The following is a 16,580-nucleotide window of genomic DNA, read 5'->3' on the forward strand; positions in this document are numbered from 1 at the left end:
TAGAGGATGCAACCCAAATGTTCCTCCAAATGTTGTTTCCAAATGGTCATCTTGAAAAATGCTGTTTAAAAGGATGAAACCTTTACGTGAAGATGTAAGAGCCCGTGCACAGAGCAATACAAACAGCAAGGAAATAATCTGAAGATTAAAACCACTAATGATAAAGATATTACTGTTAGGCATAGTTTAATTTGTTGGTAACTAAATCACCAGAGGCTTTTTACAGGCTTCTTGGAAGCTGACTATTGTGTACTGCACATTCAACCTCTAAGTGTACAGTGACACAAACAAATAAAAGCGATCATAACACTTGAAATGTAGTTAGAGACACAATTGAGAACATCTGTATTGTAAGCAGAAATAAATTAGAAATACTGAAGTGTTTTGTAGCCGTGAAACTGAGGGATAAAAAAATAACCTACAGCACCTGGATTAAGCAGTTGTAAATAATGTATAAAGGAAAAATCTCATTACCCCCTGTGTAAACTCCCCCCCAATGAAATATATTTTATGAATGTTGCATCACAGTAATAAATGCAGCATTTGTTTTCCCCATAAACTTTCCATTTCATGACTATAAGATAGTTTGGATTTGGAAATAATGGCCAGTGAATGTACTGTTTGCAGGATTAGTTTCCTTCAACAAGCAGCTTTGAACTGACCTTCAGTTTTTTTGGGCTAAAGAGCAGAGACTTACACAGGCTTAGCAGAACTCATCCTTGTGCCTACAAAGCTGTGTCAGTGTTCCCCAGTTGCAACAGAACCATACTATATAAACAAATCTAAAAGGACCACTAGAGAGTATTTAGACTCTGAGCCTTGAATGTTATAATTGCCTGATATCATGAAAGATTTGATGAGATTATACTAGGAAATGACTAGATACAAATGTGGAAAGTTTTCCCTTTGTAAAAGAAGAGGTCTTATAGCAGAATGCTGCACACTGCAGGATACAGAGCTTCTACTTACAGTAAGAAGAGCAAGTGCCATAGAAAAAAGACTATAATGCTTTCTTTTGAGTTTTCAGTTTTCCCTTGCAAATATTCACAGTTTTGTGTAAAAATGTCAGGACTGATTTCTCTCTTGTGTCAGCTTTGCACTATCAGCTTTCCTGAAGTACTCAACAGATTTATTCTAGACTTAGGCAGTATATTATTGTCAAAATGAACCATTAGTTTTCTCTTGAAGGTACATTGATTCCTCACATATGAAAAGGGGTCAGCTTCCTGATGATCCAGACACCAATCACTGACCCCTTGGGTGAGTCCCTGGATGATCTGTACACCTGATACACAATCCCCAAGCCACAGCCTGGTGAAACAGGTAAAAATGAGGATGAGATGCTACAAAGGAAGTCAGCATCTTGAATCATACTGAAACCTAACAGATTACAAATTAAAAGGGTAAGAACTTCCCACTGGCTGAGAGAGATAAAATGTCACAAACATAAAAACATTATAAAGTTAGGCTTGAGTCTGGAGTACTTTTCCTTTATGATTAATGATTGGGCACAACAAGGATGGGAAGGGCAAAGCAAAGTTCCTCTTGAACTAGCTTAAAAATGCCACAGCTAAAGAAAAAAAATATAGGAACATCAATTTAAAAAAATAACAAAACAAACCCCCTCTACTAAAATGTAAAGGTCAGGAAAGATTTGGGTGTTTTAAAATGCTGTCTTGAAGAAATTTCAAAAAGGTTAAGATGTCATGTAGTTTCAGAGTTATGGGCACTGGAGGGGGGTCCTTGAGTGCCAGCTATTCCTCGGGCCACTCACTGACTGTGAGCTGCAGTGACAGTGGACAGCGGGAGGCTGGCGGATCAGAAGCTATCACTGTGCCACTGGGGAAAACCCATGCCTTGCTCCCCAAAGAATGAAGAGCTGTGTGAATATTTCAGCATCTGAGATTCAGGCAGTAGATAAAATAGAAAAACATGCCGTAAATATAAGGGTCTAATTTAAATTGTCAAGAACAAACATATTCAGCATTTGGGCTCTTCAGCTCAGTTCACTGTGCCTGGGAGGAGCAGGAGGCACTGTAGGCATGTTACACAGAGCCCAAGGAGCTCCTGGTGGCAGCTTACCCTGCACAGTTCAGTGGCTCCAAACAACATGTGGATTCCTTGTGGTTCGAAATCCCTGAGGGCAAACAGGCAGGCAGGACAGAACAGGAGCTGTAATGCTTCTCCTTCCAGGTGTTACAGATGAGAGCAGGAAAACCAATATGACTGAGGAAGCATTTGGAGGGCAAGTTTTCCTTCAGCTGCACTCTGCCATGCCCACTTGGCAGTTGTTGGGCCAGCTTCCTCCTCCTGCAGGCTCCTGTGCCCTGATCCCACTTAGCACTGACCTGGCGCTCCTACCTCACCTGTCTTGTTCTCCAGTTTCCCATCTCTCCTCTGGTCTTTAGTTCTCTCATGCAGCATTGCTGTTTTGTATGGACTACAATTACTGAAAAAACCCCAGACTTTGTGGCTTGGTTTTTATTCCCCCTCATTCTCTGTGACTTTCAGACATGAGTCTGAATGAATCAATAGAGTAAGAGCTACCTTTCTCTGCTTCAAATCTTCCCTGCCTCACCTTTCCCCTTCAGTTTCTCTCTGAAAGGCCATTTTACCTGGCTTTCTGCCATGCTGGCTACCCTGGTAATCCTGCATATTCTTTGACAGCAGCTGGGGGAGGAAAAAGCTTGGGATTTCTACCAAAAGCTCCTACATGGGAACTGTGGATGTAGGAAAAGCAGAGCACCCACCACTATCTCTTGACAAATGAAACCTATTTCAACATTACATGAATTTCACTTGCAGACAAAAGGTGAACTATGAAAAGGTGAACTATTTGCCCTTAATGACCAAACAATTGCTATACAGAAACTGTAAAATAACAGAGAGAGAAGAAAATCCTAGGAAACCTGTACCTGTTCTGGACAAATGTTACATGGAGGGTGAAATTCTGCAAATGTCAATTATTTCATGAACAGAAATAAAAGACTGTATATCAAAATACCATCAAGACCCTTTTTCATCACAAATGGGTGGTACTAACTGAAGATGTAATGAATAAAATGATCTTAAGTAACATCAGACCTTAACCTCTTTTGCCTACTTCTCCTTTTGCTCCATTTCATCCTTTTCTATGTCCATCTGTTGCCCTCTGCAAGCTCCCTGTGACAGCTACCATGAGGCCTGATTTTCAGCCCTCTCTCTGGCAGCTTTGCACTGCTCAAGAGAGCAGAAGAAAAAAAATGTCTGTTGCCCTGAGAACTCCTTGGATTGTGAGGTCTTGCTCAAAAATCTCTTGCTCTGCAAAGGGAGTACAGCAAGAACAGGACAAGACAGAGCTTCAGAAACCTGGATTGCCAGCCCTAGAAGGGGGAGAAGAGAAAAGCAACTCAGTTTAGTTTTCCCAGCCCTTCCTCAGTCAGATACTATGTGTAGCAGGGTATGGCTACAGGTATGTGCAGCAGAGTGTACTCTGGGTCTCACCACTTGCCTTTTTTACTCTTTGAAGAATGTCACGCAAAATTACAGTGCTGTATAAATAGTTACTATAATAAATAATAATAGTGGCAGCAAAACTTCCCCTAGTCTTGTGTTTCTCTTTCCTTGGTCTGCATAACTGCCTCATTTCTCGAAAACATCTTCCAAAAGTTGCTATTTTTTTCTGCCAGTCTAATCCATACAATTATTTCTATGAAAAGCTGAAATACTCTGCTTTAGGTAGCAAAACAAGATGTTAGCCCAGTAAGCTAACATCTTAAAAAGCAATGCAATTAACTAATAAACTAACTAATAACTAACTAATAAATTAACTAATAAAACAATGCAATTAACTAATAATTATTCTTTATAGAAAATGAATGCATCTTAATAATTCTTCGAGAAAACGGAAAAATTGCATAGTTAAATGATTCCTCACTCAGCAAACAAAGCAAAAAAAGACATTTTCTTTTGTCCACTGTGTAGGTCTGGATGGACAAAGACAGGAAACCCAGGCTCATGTGCATAGGCAAAGCAGCTCTCAGCATCACCTCCTCTTGTCCTCACCCTCTAAGCACACACTGTGCATCCTCAGAGCCTCCCAGCTGCTGGCTCACATAAGTTCAGTTTTATTTATAGGTTCCCTCAATACAGAAAATGTATTTTAACACATTTGTCTTTTCCCCCTCTGTCAGAGACACAGATGTATATGTATACATATGCATGCACATGCAAAACATTCACACCTACTATACTCTTGAGTTTAGCATCAAAATGATGTGGAAACACATTATTAGTGCATATTTTTCTATCTGAAACTGGCTAGATTTTCCCCTAACAGCTGCACTCGAGATTTTAATTAAATAATACCAGTTGTGCCTTATTTAACTAAGCCAGCACATCTTCCTTATGTTTGGGAATACTAATTTTTTAATTTTAAAATTTTTTCTAATGAATAGGTTTGTATTTTGATCTGTAGCACTCTTTAGCTAAGAAAACCTTCAAATCACTGTAACATTACATAGGCAAGGAAGGGACATTTCTTTTGGCTAGGGCAAATCTTGGCCACATTTTTAGCAGGCTTAATTTAAGCCAATAAATTTGTCCATGAAAAACAAATACAGGGGTAGTCAAACTCCTTGTACCTTTGGGTCTCTGATTTGCTGCTGCAAACCTACAGACAACAAGCTGAAGGCCACCTTCCTAGGCATGCTCCCCTTAGACCATAAAAAGCAATTAGTCTTTGGAGTCATCATCTTGGCTGATGCTATTTAATCAGAGGGTTTTTAGGCAAATTGAGTATCTACAGTATTTGAATATACTGATAAAAGAAATAAAAATTATAATGGATCCCTGATTCATTCAGAAGGTCAGCATCTGCAAAACCCCTTACAAAGGAACCAAAATAAAGGTGTATTATCATCTTTGATATCCATGGGAAAGTTCTTGTACAAGTGAAGAATGAAGGGAAGCTGAACAACTCCTTCCTTCTGGTAAATATTGTAATAGTTTTTACTTCATGGTTTTTACCTGGGAAATGTAGCTCTTGATACATTTGCCTCACAAAAACTACTGGTTACCAATGAAAAAGCCCAGAGAGAATAGGAGCAGGTCAAGAAAATTGTTATTTTACAGGAATAAGAATCCCCATAGCTTTAACACAGTGAAGATCTTGCTCCTGAAAAGGAGAGTCCCACAGAGTGACTGCTGAGACAGCAGTCTGCAGAGGTCTGGAAATGGTCCTGTGAGCTGCACCTCTGCTGTATCACCTACCTACCAAGCTCCATCACCAATTATCATCAAATCCGTTGTGATCTACATGACGAGCAGGAAATAGTACCTGTAAAATCAGCTTAAGGGGGAACACATCTTGAAAGCTGTGCAAGCAAGTGGGACTAGCCCAACTGTGTGCTTGTGTGATTTATAACAAGAAAAGCAGGGTGCACTTTCTGTGGAACTTTATTACTGCCTTGTCCTTGGAGGCAGCAAATGACTTCTCTTCCATAATTGTCATATATACCACTATAGGAATAAACGGAGCATGCAGAGCGTGCTACCCAGAAGCTGCAGTGTGGAAACAACCCCCTGCTTGAGCTGAGGGAGGCAGTGGAGAATGCAAGTTATTACATAAAAACAGGTACCTGCAACAGCAGCCATACCTAAGTCTGTAACTTTAAGACAAATAAATATATTTGCATCTACAGGGAAGAATTCTGCCATATCTGAAAAAACCGTGACTATTTTCTCAGCCATCACACAATTTGTCTCCATGATACTTTGCTTCCAGTGTCATGTACATTACATCCTATCTGTCATCGGAGTCAATCTCAACAGCTGCTTGACATGGCTCTAATCAAGACAGATACAAACTCTGGTAACAAAGGTATTGTTGCCCCCAAAGTAAAGTTGACACAATTGGCTGGTATGTTTATTTAAATAGCTCATATCTATCCTGTTAGCACATTCCAAATCAAAGTCCACATTGTTTATTTTAAAGTGAATTTTGGTCTCCTGCTCTCTTTTGTTTATGAACGTCTGTGTTTCTGACAGCTGATAGAGGGCATGCTGAAGATTTACAGTATCCACAGCTGGTTGTGTGGTGCAATGGGACTTTCCCCAAGTAAGTTTGCTCTGTGTGCCTCAGCCATAGAGAAAATTCCCCAGTGAGAGCTGAGTCTCATGGTGAGGACAGCTTGCCTTGCCCTGGTGTTGTTTGTCCTTTCACTGTGGGGAAATTGCTGTATGCCAAAGCCCAGCAAAAGCAAACGTGAAGTCCTTCCTCAGGTGGAGTCCATGGGAACAGAAGTGGTACTGGCTTTAGTGTGCCTCACCCAGCCCAGCCGTGCAGTTTCTGTGCCCATTAACTCTGACACAAGGCAAAATGGTCACATGGCGGTAAGTAGAAGTAAAATTTTATGTTCCATATAGGCTCTGTTTATTTATACCTGAGTAGCTCCACTGCCGTGTTACTGCTGTAACTCTGAAGAGACCCAGTCTAGAGACTCCTGCTTTTGCAAGTCCAAATTCTATCTCCTTTGGCAGGATGCTGTCTGTACACCACCTGGAAGGGAGCAAGGACAGACAGAAAAGAGTCCATGAACTGAAATACCCAGAATCTTTGGCTCCAGATCAAACATATTTCACTTTTGGTCATCTTTGATCAATTTGCTTCACACTTTTCCAGTAGTGGCATGACATGGGCATCTTTGTTGTTCAACAAAGTCATATTTTTCCTTTATCATTAGAAACTTGGTGTCCAAAACACTTGTGAGATGGCTAGGGCAGCATCATATTCTCTTTCAACTGCACATATGCCAAGAAGGTACATTACATATTTGCAGTGCTTATATATTGCATCCCATTACCTTTTAGTTTACAGAAATCCCCACTAAAGGCTATCAATGCCGGGGTGGAGAAAAACATAAGTGAGCTATCTGCAGGTGAGGACTGCACAGGAAGAGTCCTGGTGTAATTCTTGACTACTCCCAAGCACCCAGGGTTAAAGTATGCCCGGGCACACATCGTGTGCTTTAATAACTTCCAGCTCTTGCTTGGTAAATAAGAGTCAGGTTCTTTGTCTTTATACTGCAAAATGATCACTTATAGATCTAATAAATGGTATAACTGGATAAGCAGACACCTGTTAGTCATATGACCTGACAAAAGGCAAGGAAAAAATAGAAAGACAGGCACAAAAAAATGCCCTAAAGAGAATAAAAGAAACATGCCAAGAGAAAATATGACACACATACTTTATACATGTTTAATTTCTGTTGTTTTGGTTGGAAAACAGCTGCAGGTGTCCTCTAATTATATCACCATTTTCACAAATATCAACTGTCATATTTAATTTGTTACATTTACCATCCAGCCTCCTCAAACAGCACACTTCTTTCATTACACATTTAGTGCCAGAGTTTCTAACATTCAAGCTAACTTTCAAGCTAGTCAATTAATGCATTATTTACAAGTGAAATGTTATTAAAAACAGATTCTTAATTTACTAATGATTTAGTAGACCCCAGGCAGTATTCCAATTTGTTTTTATTGAAATTGGAAGAACATTTAGAACAAAGGGGAAAATAATGTCAAGGATATTTTGGCCTATTCATCTGTGCTGTACTTTCTGTGGTATTATGTCTACCCCTACGTCTTCCCTCCCTCTTTTTTATATTGTATTTTTAATACATAACCTAACCAGTTGCAGCATGATTGAGGGGAAAGGTCTATGAAAAATGAAAAACAGCACAAACACTATTGTGAGTTTTGTTTTTAAAAAGCACCAGGCAGTCTGGAATGACTCAATACACATGTTCACCATACAATACAGCATATTTTGATTTACAGCGCTGTTCTAGCAGCACAGCAGGTTAAGAAGGTTAGAAGTCAAGGGAAATTAAATGTTATTAGCATTCCACCATTGTTATTCTGGACAAAAGTGAGTATGTAACTTTTCAAATGCATTTTTAAACTCAAATTTGTTTCTGAGGCTTTTAGCTTGTCAGAAACTTTTACGAGCACGTGTGTGCTTCTTTGTCCTTTCCCTTTTTTTTGCTCCTTTTCTCCTATCTGGGCCCATTCAGGATGTTCATTAAAGTATAATTCCACTCCTACCTTCTCTCTTTGCCAAACTGCCACTACCTACAATAATGCTGTTGTCATTAAAATGTTGACATTGACTTTTAGGGTCACTTATTACAGGAAATATCTGTGATTCAGTGGCAATACTAATCAGTCGCAAACACTAAGCATCAACATTTGAATGGTGACGGTGATAGCTTCAACTTACTTCTTTGTGTTTGTTTTTGTGTGGGAATAAATGAAACTAAAGCAGGAATTCATGATCAGAGTGTGTTTTACTCCCACAGGGTGGTTTGCCAACCACAGATATACCCAAACCACGTGGCTTCAATTTGGCTTTAATGGCAGGGTGGGGGATGTTTGTTTCAGGACTCTGGCACTCTCATGTATAGGAACACCTAACTCAGCCCCAGGTGTGGACACCCTCACTGGGAGATCTACATGTGGGTAAGGAGGTTGGGGCAGGGAATGTCTAATTTAGGCACAACAGCTCCAGCAGTCTTGATGAGGAAAGGGGGAGGCTAACAGGTGTTTTCAGAGAAGAGGTAGGGCCCCAGGTCTCATTGTTTCTATCCACATAAAACCTGCATCAGAAGAAACTTTGAATCTGTGGGCAAAATACTACCACACCTGAGAGCCAACCCAGATAAGTCTACAGCACTACCTCTTGTAAAGTGATGAGACAGGCAAAGCTGAAGCCTCGTTGTGTCTCAGACTGTCATTTGTAAAATAGGGGTAACACTGCCCCTGTACCTTGCAAAGCAGATACAAAGATAATTTCAGTAATTATCTGGGATGATCTCCTTTATGATGGCAACAGGACTCACACAAATGAGGCTGATGAATCTGTACCTTTCCCTACTATGCCCTGGTATATTTGGAAGACCTCCTGTAGGTGACAACCTCTTAGTGTTGGATGTGGAGTCAGAAGTACCAGGCTGGCCATGAAATGACCCTTTACTGATGGTGCCACAAAAGCTGCAATCCCTGCCCTGTCACCAAGCACCTCCAGTCCCTGTATGTTACTGGATGTCCAACAAAACACCAATTTCAATGTACAGAGAGCCAGGTTAGCTGTGCACAGCCCTCTTGAGTGGCTTGTGGCCAAGCCCTGTGCTGCCTTGGTCCCTGACCACCTGAGGCTAGTTCCTTGCTGAAGGGTCCTGCAAAGCCACAGCAATCATCGGAGCTTTGACCTTTGTATACCGCGCCGAAAGCTGCTGACATTCAGTGCTGACCCACCCACCTCCAGTGGCTGGTTCAGAGGAGGGTCAAGAGCCTCCAGACAGCCAAACCCAGCTAGCATAGTTTAAGTGGAAGAGGCAGAGGCTCTGGGTTTAAAAGCTTCTGCTCTCACTTCTGCTGATGAGCTGTTGTGCTGGATCATTGCTAAAGAAGTCATCAGAAAGTTTCAGACATTGCAAACTAATGCTCTGTTTATTCAACTTTCCAATCATTCCTCTCTACTATCTGTGTTTCACATACCGTGAAACTGCACTACACTGTGCAATTGAATTAGTTGTACAGTGACTCAAAGGCATTAAACAATGACTTTGATATTTTAAGTACTGTCTAGGAGGGATTTTTAATTCCTTCCTCATAATGAAACAAGCAACACAAGAAAAAACCCCACAGTTACACAACCCTGAAACATTGATTTTCTTTTCCATCCTGGGCAGACCCCTCTGACACAACAGAACAAAAAATATCCTGAAAGCCTTCAGCTTGTTTTGTAGCAGAATAAAAATAAAACAAGCATTGACACACAATTTTAATGCCACTCAGTAACACAAGAAATAAGTCCCTGTTATTAATCCACCTTCTAAGTTCACAGTATGTACTCAGGAAGCAAATCCTATAGGAACTTTCCAGATACTACTGAGTATATGGGTGGACATGTCCATCCTGCCCCAGCCACAGCTAGATCTGCTGACATGGCCAGTGCCCAGATATGGGGCTGTTTAGCAATGCCGTGCTAAACTGCTCAGGGTGAACCTATTCATTGCAATTGTGACAGGTTAGGGAGTGGCCACACAAAGAGCTTAGCTGGCAACTTGGAAGGAGATGCTAACTTTTGGCAAAGAAGAGATGACGAGCTGCTGGAAGGAAGAGAGACCCACTGCTGGCACACTGACAGTCAGAAGAGGATCCATGCCTAGCCTCAATCCCCTGCTGGTACCCCTAGAAAGCCAGGGAGAGGAAAAAGAAGAGATGGCCATGCTTGCACTCAGTTGGTCAGCAGGACCCCAGAGTGGCACTGATGCAAAGAGCTGCTGTGTGGAACACGGGGTGGTCCCAAAGGCCACCATCACCTCACAGGCAGCAAGGGGATGAGCTGTCACTACAGCACCAAGAACACTGAAGGAGAGACAGTTCTGCCACTGACAAAAGGCTCTCCAGACTGGTTCTTACTGGAGATAGAACCGGAGGTGGGGCAGAAAGAGCGAAAAATGAGTGAAGAAGTGCTGTGAAACCACTGGCATTAGCTGCCAAGAGCACAGGGCAAGGCACCTAAGTGATGACTCACATCTGACAATAAATACATGAATAATTGTTGAAAGTGTGTTTGACTTTCACAAAGGAGTTTAAGCAAATATTTGTTTGTTCATTAGTCTTGAGCAACACTTCTATGGCATGAGATTCATTAAACCTTAACATATATCTGCAAGCGAGATATTTGGTTGTCTTGCAGATTAAGACCCAAAGCAATGCACACTGTTTACACAGAATGGCCTTGAAATACCTGTAATGGAGTGAGATAGTTATTAGACACTGGCATTGTGAATCTTCATTTTTTTGAAGGTTAGTTGGGATGCCATATTTCTGAAGAAAAAGCTTTAAAGGGCCCATTTCTGCTTGTGTGTCTGCATCAACTTTCAGCTTCCCTGACTAGTCTTAAAAAGCTGATGAATGAAATCTGCTTCATGAATTAAATTATACCTGTGTATGAGAGAGCCATTGCCTGTTACATCTGGTGCTGTAGGGCGCCTACAACCACTCACAGACAGCTCAGGACAGATCACAGCACAGACAGCTCTGTCCTGCATTAGGAAAATGTAATTTGAGTAGGAAACCCCCTTCCCAAATATCCTGAGGTGACAGCACCACAGCCTCAACATTTTTTTTTTTTGTTAAGAGTGCCAGGGTATCAGATGGCATGGACAGGAAGCACACGTCAAGCTCTGCAAAGTGTCTTGTGTGTGGGCAAGGCCATCCTTACAGCCCTTTTGTGCTCACTGGAGCCTGGGCCAGCTGCCTGATGGTGGGCTGTGCTCAGATCACTTGTTGAGCTCTGACTCAGGGCTTGTTATGGCAGCTAGAAATGAGGAAGACCCATCATGCCTCTTCTGGTGGTTGCAGGAGACATTTAGAAGAGCTCCCTCCTTCAGAATTACTTTGTACTATTGATTGTATATGCATTCCAGCAAAAAAAGAAGTTGGATCTACATGTATTTTCAATCTGCAAAACAGATTAGGACGTTACTGTGACCAAATCTTTAGAGATGTAACACTGACTGCACAATCACTATCCTGATTTATACCCATCAAAACGTAACTATTCTCAAGTGAACAAGTTATGCTTCACCTCCTCTCTCTGGCTATTTTTTTTTCCTGTGAGCAGAGCTGCACAGTGTAATGTTAGATGTGATGAGGGTCAGCAATAACATAATCACAGATCTGAGGTCTCCAATTTATGCACCTCTGTGTCTTCACCTCATCTCACCAAATGATAACATAAAAGGTTACGATGTGCAAAGCAAAAAGCCCAAGTTGTTAACTTCCTGAACTTGAAAATATTACATTCCTAAAATTATTGTAAGCACAACATACTTCACATCCTATACAGATGATGTGAATGGAAGATGGCATGCAAATATTTCACACTATAGTGGCATTAATATAATAAAAGCCTTATGTATGTATTCTGTGTGACAATGAAACCTGTACATTACTTGACTTGGTGTAATTCATATCAGTATTTCAGACGTACACTAGTGACACTAAAGAAAACTTCTGTTTGGGAGGAAATTATGAACAGTATCTTTCAATTTCCCTATGAATCCACAGCAGTGAAGAAACTGAAGCTACTGAATACAGACTGACATTATCTTCTACTTCCCTCTGCTTTTCTAGATAGAAAACCTGTTCAAAATCAGCCCATAATGAACATATTTTTCTGCAATCTTGGTGTGGGCAAAGCTGGTGTGGAAGAGAGATCTGACCAGACCAGAAGTCCTGCTGATTTCACTACCATTACAACTTAGGGTGTTCACAAACCTTGTGGTGAGAAATTGAAAAAAAATTTATAGAATAAAAATTGTTGGCATGACAGAATTTCTCTGTGGTCTCAACCAGATACTCAATCTAGTAGTACATGTTGTGGGAGCACAGAAGAAACTTACTCTGAAAGCTGACATCAGTCAGGCGCTTTGCTTCCCTCCAGGGCTGTGTTACAAGGACTATTCATAATGGGCCATACTAACTTCAGAAGGCTTGGGACTGCAAATTTTTTGTGGGTCTTTTGTATTACAGCTGCTAGTGCTAATTTTATAGCTTAGAAAGCACAGAGAATGATACATTGTGCTTAAAAAACATGAAAAAGAGGAGCTCTCCCTTTTCCACACTTGAATACAACTGCAATATGTGCAAGTCTCAGAAAAATAAACCATCCTGAAAAGAACTTCTGCTCATTAAAGAAATAATAACAAGCTCTTGTACAGACTTTTCTCCCTTCTCTTGCTTCTTGCTATATGCAGCTCCATGTCTCCGAACATCTTCCTCTGAACCTCTGATTCTTCCTTCTTGATGATATTCTCCTTGCCTCAAACCTTCTCCAGAAGTGAGCCCAAGGCAGGCTGCAGAACTGAATAATACTGAACTAGATAAATATGGATTTGCATTGAAATGTATGGCACTGGCCATTTCTGCTTTGCTCTTGCAAACATGACCATCAACTCCAACACTCAGTAAGCTCAACCCTTAACTGCACATTTCCTGAGTGGCCAAGAATCTTCTCTGCCTTGCATGATACTGCTGTAGATATTCAACAGCTGTGGCACTCTTTCCTCAGACCCCTTCAAGCCCAGTAGTTGAACCCTATAGATGTTCATACATGAATTCTACACAGAAGTGCAAAATCTTAAGATATGAAAATGTGGCATTCATTCCTAGTCGGCGTGTGGTAGGTGACCTGACAACCTTCTCGTTGCGCAGCACCAGGGAGAACTGGGATCTTCTGGCTGAGAGAAATTGAAGTGGAACAGGTGAAGACTGCAAGGGGAGGGTCCTGCTTTACTGGGAGGACTGCACTCAATTTATTGTGCAGTTACAAGAAAAGAGGATCAGAGTGGCTTGTAGGAAGAGCATAAAATTTGGAGAAAAGGGTTCAGAAAAATGAAGATGCTTCCTGAAGGAAGGTGAGCCCAAACTGAAGAGTTTAGATGAAGATCTGAATTTCTCCTACTTTAAGAGTATTTGGATGTTAGTTGTCTGTCTCATCATTGCTTTCCTGCCGCAAAATATACTGATGCCTCCTATAAAGTAGTTCAGCTGGGCCTTGCTAGAAGCAGATTCCCCAATGCATAGTTAAAGGCTGAAACAGCAATATTAAGAAACAGCACGAGGAGCTTGCAGGCGTGTCTCAACAGGGAATGGTACAGGGTCTTAGCAAGCTTGAATCCTGTGAAGGATTGTAGGAGGGCAAGCTGTTAGATGGTCAGGCACTGTACCAAGTTAACTCTGCTACACCCACTTTGACACTCAAGAAAAAAGGACTAATAGCTGAACAGGGGCTCTCAGTCATCCAAACGGGGGAGTGGTCTCCTCTACCAGACTGTCATTCTTTTTTTTCTGTTTGGTTTTGATGCCATTTAGCATTTAAACAGGCGGCATTTGAGCAGAATCACTTTCTCCAAACACTGCACCTTATATATTGAGTACAAAAAAGTTATTTCAAGGGCTGTGTTGCTATGTGATTGCAGAAACAGCAGTGCAGGGAGAAATGTCACCAATAAGAGCCTTTTGAAAATAGAAAACATTTAGCTGTTGTGAGATTACTTTTTCTGTTTTCATTGTTTAGAAACATATAAAACGACTGTAGTTCATATCTGCACATTTGATAGGTTGTGTGACTCACACTGTGATTACACCAGAAATATCAAAGAGGGAAAATATACATAACCCATGGTTAGGATTAAATGGGAGTTGCAAATAATCAGTGTTTACAGCACATTTAACCTGGGTGTAGTACAGTTTGTTCAGATTTTATGTAAGTCTGAATATCCAGTGTTTTGTTTGGAGCAGTAAGTGCACCACTGACATGAGCAAGGACAGGACTTTCCTACTGAATGCCAAACAGAGTTTTGCTGAGTTCAAAAGTCTGGAAGTTCACAAAACAAGTAGTGTTTCTTGCCATAATTAAACTGCAAAAAGCTTTTGCTTAAAAAAAAGTTTTAATTACAATTGGCATTTCCAATCCCAGTGCTGGAGGCAGTTGTCTTACTGAAAATTGATGTCCTTTATGGCATTGGCAATAGACAAATCCAGTGGAAAAGCCCGTAAACAAGTTTCTAGGCAAATTTAATATTGGTTTAACCACTGGAGAAAGCATTTTGGTTGGTACCCTATTATTAAAAGAGGTTGGAAATGGATTCACACACTCTCCTCTGCTGAGTTAATTGTCATATGGTTGGCATCATAGGCAACATCATTTTTCAGCAACATGGCCACCTCCAGCACTAAGCACATAAATGCCAATTGTATCTGAAAACCACTTTTCAGTTCTAGTACATAGAAAAACATTTTGCAGTTTATTTGTGATGAAAGACAATACTTTTTTTAAGAACAATAGAACTATTGGTCTGATCAAAAGAAATTAAGCTGGGAACTGTCTTTTAAACTCCATGTGAATTGTCAAATAGACTGATGAGCAATTATTGTTAGGTAAATTTTGGCACTATTTGAAGCCATGAACATTAGAAACTCACTCTGTGCCACACATCAAAGAACCTGTGCCTGGGTAGGTCTTGCCAGCTCCAAAAGTACACACATGAATGCTGTGGCTCAACTGTGTGCTGCCCTGCTGCCCTCAGCTTCAGCCCCAGAGGTGGCTCCCAGCAGTGTCTGCATGTCAGCAACCATGGATGCCAGCTCTGAGTAAAACCATTTCCATAGCCCAAAGTCCTGAAAAAGGGCCTGAATAAAAGGTCTTGAACCTATGAATATGCTCAATATGCAGACAATATTAAAGAAAATGTTATTAGGACTTTTGCAGTATCCAGCTGTGGGATTTTAGGTGCTTACCAGAATAAAGATGGGTGACAATTCTCATCTTATATTTATAATATTCCTCCCCATGCTAGAGATCTAATCAGGACAGAAATGAAGAAGATGTGATGCAATACATTAGATACATATGCAGCTGATACAACCTGACTGATTAGTTAGATGGGATGAAGATGTTTAGGGCTAGGAAGACTTTCCCCAGTGTTGTCTCCCATCCCCATGGGCTGCACTCTGTTGGAAAGCACTGAGGCACAGAGCTGGAGCTGCATTCAGTGTGGGACAGAGGCCAGTGTACACTGCAGGGGGACTAGCAAAGCCTTCATAGCATCTCCACATGTTCCCCATTTCACTTTTGTATCTGGGGGCTGTTATTTGATCTTTGGCTATCAATTTAAAAAAATAGATTTTGAGGCAAATTATTTTTGTCTTTTATACTGACTACTGGGCCAAGGGTAGGTAATTGGGATGCTTTGGCCTCACCCACTGGGTGTAACAAAAACATGCAGTAAAAATATATGAACTCTTTTATATTTTAAACAAATTTGCTGACAAGGTGCTCTCACAAATTAAGAAGCAACATCTGTACTAATCATAATTCCTGAAGAGCACATTACCAGATGAGACACACATGTAGGGTTTTATCCAATCTGGCAATGAAACTGATTGTACCTGACTTACCTGGCCAGTAAGGGCTGAGCAATCGGATAATGTGATGGATTAACATTTCCTAGAAGAGATTTGGCTAAATAAATGTGAATGGCAAAAACACAAAAGGCAAAGTGATCACTTCACAGACATGCTATGCCCTCTGAGACAAATGAATAAATTACTCATAGCCCAGCTGTAATCTCACTACTGATCTTGGCTGTATTTGGACCAGTACAGCAGCCTAAAACTGACCTACTTTAGGAGAGAATCAGAGAGGTGAGGCCTTTTTGTCCTGCTACCAATCCCCTGGGACAACATTCTCCTCTTTTAGTGTTTTATGTATGTTTAAAAGAAGTGCAGTGCCTGGAGCCTAGCATACAGAAACAGTTCTATGGTAACACAGAGAAAGAAAAAACATACATAAGGAAGCTTCCAAGGATCAGTGTTAACTGCAATAAGGAAAAATATACAAAAACCAGTTCAGGTTGTAACCTCAGCTGATGTAAACAGGTAATGTCATTGTCACTCCATCTCATAATTCACCAGACAACCTCTTTCACATCTTCTGATATTTTAAATGTCTTAATTTA

At 40.8% G+C, this 16,580-nt stretch overlaps 1 long non-coding RNA gene across 1 annotated transcript in view; it reads right to left on the reverse strand.

Annotated features, from left to right (window-relative positions):
- LOC146433897 (uncharacterized) overlaps window positions 1-16,580 on the reverse strand; it is a 353,820-nt gene that overhangs the window by 54,906 nt on the left and 282,334 nt on the right. Inside the window, exon 8 of the long non-coding RNA XR_014853751.1 lies at window positions 6,423-6,538. This is a non-coding gene — a long non-coding RNA (uncharacterized LOC146433897). The remainder of the gene's footprint in view (window positions 1-6,422; window positions 6,539-16,580) is intronic.

This window comes from Lichenostomus cassidix, chromosome 8, assembly GCF_008360975.1.
Source record: "Lichenostomus cassidix isolate B80296 chromosome 8, HeHo_3.0, whole genome shotgun sequence".
NCBI lineage: Eukaryota > Metazoa > Chordata > Aves > Passeriformes > Meliphagidae > Lichenostomus > Lichenostomus cassidix.